A 6,785-nucleotide genomic window follows, 5' to 3' on the forward strand; every position below is an offset into this window, starting at 1 on the left:
ATCATGCCGATTGGGTACAATTCTTGTGGTGGGATTGCTTATACACTTTTTTTTATAATATATATATATATATATATATATATATATATATATATATATTTACAAAGTACCCTCTGTTTTTGTTTTTACATGTCTTGTGGACATAAAAGTTGGAAGGTCTTGAAGAGAAGCATTTAGATGTACTCATATATCAAAGACATGTAGTGTGAATTAGCTGCTCCTAGGGCCAACAAGATACTTTTATGTTGTAAAAAAGCATGGGGCGATAGAACAATCTGGCACTGTCAGGACTGAATGAACAATGTCAGAGTGTCATAATATGTAGGAACAGTTGTCAAAATATTCAAAAATTATCTGAAAATAACCCCAGTCTTAAGAAGGCTTATTATATCACTGAGTATGCTCCATCTGAATAACTCCTTATGGTAACGGGTGCTATTCCTATTAGTTAACAGTCAACTTATATGTTTTTCTGATAAAAATCCATTGTGTGATGTAGGTATGGGCAAGTCATATATTCTTTTAGCATGGTCAGGCGACGTGGTGGCCATACCGACCTTCACACGGTATATGAACATGTATGGTTTTGATCTGCATTCTACATATTCTGGTCTTAGTTCACACATGGCAATTTTGAACATGCGGTATATCTGTAAGGATATTGTAGATCAGGCACAGATCAGACTACTATCCCCTGAAAACATATTTCAGATAACACAGTTTTCAGTGCTAATAGCTGTCATCCTATTCATGCTATCAAATTAGTACCAAGATAGAAATGTAAAGAATATGGTCTGATAATGAATGAACAACAAACTGTTACAGAAAGGTTGATAAGAATGGGTTATAATGGATCGGTAATTGATGTAGCAAGAAAAAAAGCTAATAATAAATCAAGAGATAAGATATTCAACCCTGTTGTAATCAATAACAATAAAATGACGAAAATGCAAAAAATGATCTTTCGTAGCCCATATAGCATGCAATATAACAAGGTAAAAAACATTAAATCTAAGTATCTACTTGTCCCACAACATTTTAATGCAAATTGTCATCATTGTCTGTCAAGACATTTTGAAAAGAAAATCAATTGGAAAGATTTTATTTCTCAGCCTTTTGTGGACAAAATTCCAAACAAAGCATGGTTCAGCTTGAAAGGGTTTTATAAATGTGGTGGCAGCAGATGAAATGTCTGTAGGCATACGGTTAAAAAAATAACAGAAATAGGGATGCCGCATGGTGCGTGTTGCAATATGGAAAGTTTTACACACCATGTGGCTTATTGTGTGACATCTGTGATTTGCAATGTCAATTACGTAGTCTGTACTGTGGAGCACCTATCTAACGAAGCACGATATTCGAGAGTAACTAAACATTTTATACTGATTCAGAAAGAAGAAATAACAAATTTGATATTTTTGGGAGTTTAGAGAGTTGAATGGCCACTTAGAGATGGAGATTGATGGAGGCAGCTATTATTCAGAGAGGCTTCATGGATGTTACACCTGAACTTGAGATCTTCAAGTGGTATGAACTTTAGACATGATTTGTATTTTATCTACTGAATCTTAGAATGTTGTAGTTGTATATTCTTCTAAGTGATATAAATGTGAGATCTGCTTGTGTTTTCCCTATTTCTTGCATTTTGCAGTATATCCATATTTTCCAACATATATTTTGTCTCATCATTTAAGAGGGTTGTCCAAAGTGATGAGTGAGCGTGTTCGGCACTGCTCAGTACTTGATCAACAATCAGGGTGCTGGGACACACTTGGTGCTCAATCGAGTAGCATGGGTTCTCATGCTCAATGCTGTCTATCTTGACACAGCCCTCAGCCACCAAAGTCCCCATTGCCTGGAAACCTCCATTCCAAGCATATTTTTATTTTATTTAAAGGGAATCTGGCAGCAGGTTTTTGCTATGTAAGCTGAGGACAGCTTGCTGTAAGGCTATGTTCGCACGTTGCGTTTTTTACCGCGTTTCTGCAGCGTTTTTGGCAGCAGCGTTTTTGGGCAAAAAGGCATGCGTTTTTGATTTCCAGCAAAGTCTATGGTAAAAGCAGAAATCCTGTCTGCACTTTGCTTTTTTTTCAGCAGCGTTTAATTTGCATATTTGTGGTCAAAAACCATGCTGAAAAAGAAGCAGCATGTCAGTTGTTTTTGCCATTTCTGCAGCGTTTCCTTAACATTGAAGTCAATGAGAAATGGGAAAACGCATGTTGAAGTGAATAATCTGCGTTTAATGTGCGTTTTACATGCTTTTTACCAGCGTTTTCCAAACCAAAAACGCAGGTGCAGTAGGCAAATAAACCAGGCACAAACGTCATTACCTACATCACTTCCTTTGTACTATAAATACAGAGCTGAGTATGTTTCAGTGCCTGCTACTATTGTGATTTCTCATAATAGATAAACTTTGATCTACTGAAATTTATAATGGCTTGGTTCCAGCGAATGAAGATCGATGTTGCAAAATTAATTGCTATGGTAAGTACCTGATTTATTTTTCATTATTTTGCTTAAAAAATGTTATAATGATAATGCCAAGCTTTATAATCTTATAAATTTAGTAATCACTTCTTTACAAATTTGTAAAATTATGTTACAGGTTGAATCCATGCCATGCCTTTGGGATCCCACATGCCCTGAATACATGCAAAAAAACAAGAGGATGGACTGTTGGGGAACAATCTGTGCTGAACTGTTCCCACAATGGCATGAGGCTGATGCAGCCTTACAACATAAAATTGGTATATTTCTTGTTTAAATTAGTTGTTTTTATACTGTTACTATACTTATTAAAATTAATTTAAATTTTTTTTTTTTTGTTTCATTGCACAATTAAAATAGAGCTTGATGTGCGGAAAAGGTGGCGTTCAGTTAAGGACAGATTTCACAAGATAAGGAATGAGGGCATGAAAAGTGGCAGTTCCCCTAAAAAAACAAATTTCATCTATTATGATGAGCTGTCATTTCTATGCACAAGTCGGAAAAATAGAGAGTAGGTATTCATGTAACAGTATGTTAAAATTGTTTTATGACAATAATGTTATCATCACAATAAATTACATTGTATTTAATTGTTTTTTATTTTTTCTTTCAACTCAACAGAACTTCAGGAAATGTAGCAGCACAAACACCTGTTGATGATGAAGAGGGGCAAGAGAGCCTTCATCAACCACACCAGGAAGGGCCATCAGCCAATATAGATCAATTTTCATCAGAACATGAAGGGGATATAGAAATTGGTACTGTTCAAGATAAATCACCACCTAGACCTACAATAATTACCTCAGGTCCCACAAAATATATTAAGCCAAAAAACAAAAAAAAAAACACCAAAAATATCCAATTAGAGAAGGACGTTATTTGTAACGAAACCTTAAAATTATTGAATACTAGTGCCAAAGAAGATGACATTGATCATTTTGGCATTAGTATTGCAGGTAGAATCAGAAAAATTAAAGATGAGAAGAAAAAAAATACATGCATGACAGCCATATGTGGGATGCTGACTTGCTATGAGGAAGAGGGTAGTTTCCCTTCCTCTGGCGCAATTATTTCTAAAATTGAACAAATTTTTGATGAAGTCAAAAACCCACCAGCCCAAAAGAATACAGCTACTATTGCCCAAAACCCAATCTACATACAAAAACCTTATTCTCTAAATACAAATACATATAATCAAAATGTGCCCCAACAATATTTGCATCCAGCCATACAAACTCAAAAACCACAATCTAGCCAAATGAATATACAACCCCCGTTAAATGTTAATTTGCATTCCCAACAACCACCACAAGGATATTTCAGCAGGCAATTATTTTCTGAACCTTAATTTCATAATGATCTATTCTTATGTTTCTGTTTTATAAAAAATTATGTATTTTTCCTAAATATCAATTATATGTTGCACATATGTTGAAATGTGCATAAAAATGGCTTTATGACGTAAATAAAGCTTTGAAAATAAATTATTTTATTTGTGACATCAAAATCTGTGTTTGTATACTTTAATTTTGCAACATATCAAGTGTTTTCATGTTCAATCTTGATGATTTTAGAGTTATCATTGCTTCAGGAAGTGACATCATAACAAATTAACATAAACAAGACAGGAAAGGCAGACATTTTTGTATTTGAATCATTTAACTTTATTTTTGAGTTCAATGACATGACAAACGCATATGCGTTTTTAAGAGGAAAAACGCATGTAAAAAGCGCTAAAAACGCAATCAAAACGCTAAAAAAACGCATGCGTTTTTAGCGCTAAAAAATGGTCATAAGCCATTTGGTCAAAAACCAAGGGAAGGAAAACGTGCAGAATAAACTGCAGGTACACCGACGCAACGTGCGAACATAGCCTAAGAGTTTAAAATCAAAAAGCAACTGTGCTTCTTTGATCAGTGTGTGTGCAATTGATTACATAAACTAAAGGGTTTATTACCCTGTGATTACTATTACAGTACTAGAAACTCACGTGCAAAACAGTCCGACACTCCCCTAGCTGTCATTAACACCTCACAGCCCATGCACAATCTCTATTGTGAGCCTGGTGTGAGCAGTCCCGCTGTGTTCCTGAATCTAAATTATTTGATTGTTTCAGAACAGCTGTACCCAGTAATCTATGTGATACACCATTGGATTCAGAATCTCTATACCTAAGGCTATGACCGCACTTTGCATTTTACCTGCTTTTTTGCTGCTTTTTTGCTGCTTTTTCAACTGCAGCATTTTAATGCCAAAATGGATGTGTTCTGCTTTTCAAGCATAATCTATGGGAATTTGGGTTTCTTGTCCACAGTATGCTGTTCAAAATGCTGCCTTTTTGTGGCAAAAATTTGGGCAAAAACTCTGCTTTGCAGTTCAAAACGCAAATGGCAAAAACAATTGACATGTTGCTTCTTTAAAAAACAGAGTTTTTGCCCAAATTTCTGCCACAAAAAGGCAGCATTTTGAACAGCATATTGCGCACAAGAAACCCAAATTCCCATAGACTATGCTTGAAAAGCAGAACACATCCATTTTGGCATTAAACGCTGCAGTTGAAAAAGCAGCAAAAAAGCAGGTAAAAAGAAGGCAAAAAGCAAAGTGCGGACATTGCCTAAAGTACATTATGTTGATGTCAGATGAGGTAGCAAAAACCTGCCCACATATTCTCTTTAAGTTAAGAAAAAAATGTGGAAATTTCTCAAGAATTTTTTTTTTCTTGTGTTTCCATTTTCTGAGAGCTGTAATGTTTTTAATGTTCTGTGGATTGGGCTGTGGGAGATCTCCTTTTTACTGACCTGAGTGGATGTTTTTATTGATCAATCTGTGGTAGATGCAATGTTTAGATATTTTTGCCTCTTTACTCCGTTTACTTATTAGGGTTATTTTAGATTTTCATAGATCAAACTTTTATTAACTTGGAGATACCACATATATGTTTTGTGGGTTTTTTTACGTCTTAATCTATTATTGGGGGGAAAGGATGTGACTCGCCCGCCCCAGGGCTATGGGACACCCGGTGCCGGGCCGGACTAGTCCGGTGGTAGTCAGTGGTGGCTGGGCCCGGCTCCGTGGCCCTGGTGGGTATCAGTAGAATATGTGGCTTGAATTAAAGTTTGTGTTCGTGACGCCACCTGTGGTATGCGGCTAATAAGCCGCCGCTGCTGTGTGAGGCCACCGGGATGATGTGATGGCAGCTATGGTGGTACTGCTCCCCACAGGTGGAGCAATGCCCGGGGCACAGTTGGTGCTTGTAAGTGTCTATGCAGGTGGAATAACAGAGACGAGTCCAAAGGTGCAGTTCCAGTTCTTTTACTCACAGTTTCGGTCACACTTGCAAGGACCCTCAGACTGCTGGGACCACCGTCAGGGACCTCCGCCGTATCTGGATGGTTCCGAGCGTGAAATCCGGTTTCCTCTCTTTAGTGTCCCTTTTTCTGCTGACTTCACTAGCCTTGCCTTAGGTAGATGGACTTGGCTTGGCCTCCATTACAGCCTCCAGGCTGGGGGGTCACCTGTCGGCTGATTACCCCTTTTCTGAAGATCTGCTCTGGGTTCTGGCCCTGGGAGCTTGCAATTCCCTGGGCCTCGGTTTTTACTGTCTGGAGACTGTCTTTTCACTCCTTCAGTGTCTAGGGACCGTCCCCTGTCGCAGCTGGTCGCTCCACCGTTGTCACTGTGGAACGGGCCACCGCAGCCTGCAGCTACCCGTAGCGCCTCTGGGCCCTCGGCAGCGGTACCCAACAAGGACTGCTCGTGGCACCTTACAGGACTACTCGTGGCCCTGCAACCCTTTCTCTCTTCTCGTCCTACATGCTCACTCCTCACTCTCCCACTCCCCTGAGCGAACTGACTAAACTTCACCTTCCTGTCTCTGTCTGCTCTCTGGTGGCTCCTCCCACCTCCCCAGTTGCTAAGCTACCACCCTATGGGAGCAGGGATGGGTCTTACAGCCCCTCTCAGCATGCAGCATGGGAGGGTTGCCTGCCACTTTCCCTGGTCCTGTGTGTCCCTAGCAATGGGTGTAGTGTGAATTTACCAGGAAACCGGAGTTCACCCTCTTCCTCTCCCAGAATGGGGCATCACACCGCAGATGGGGTGCAATGACCTGTGGCGACGGAAGCCTCAGGGGCGCCACACTCCCCCACAGCAAATCCCAGCACGTCCTCGGGCTGAAAAACAACAAAAACAAATGGGAGACACTGCAAAAACATTTTTGTATGCAATAACATAAACAGTAAAACATTTCTTCCCTTTATGGGAGGCACATATCATGAACGTTGCAAACTTCTTAT

General features: G+C 39.0%; 1 long non-coding RNA gene across 1 annotated transcript; it reads left to right on the top strand.

Moving 5' to 3' along the window:
• Window positions 1-2,409: 2,409 nt before the first annotated feature.
• LOC142295026 (uncharacterized) lies at window positions 2,410-2,984 on the top strand. The gene is made up of 3 exons (XR_012751345.1): window positions 2,410-2,487; window positions 2,609-2,750; window positions 2,851-2,984. It is a non-coding gene; the product is annotated as an uncharacterized LOC142295026 (long non-coding RNA).
• The last annotated feature ends 3,801 nt before the right edge of the window (window positions 2,985-6,785 follow it).

This window comes from Anomaloglossus baeobatrachus, chromosome 3 (assembly GCF_048569485.1).
Source record: "Anomaloglossus baeobatrachus isolate aAnoBae1 chromosome 3, aAnoBae1.hap1, whole genome shotgun sequence".
In the NCBI taxonomy this organism is placed as follows: domain Eukaryota; kingdom Metazoa; phylum Chordata; class Amphibia; order Anura; family Aromobatidae; genus Anomaloglossus; species Anomaloglossus baeobatrachus.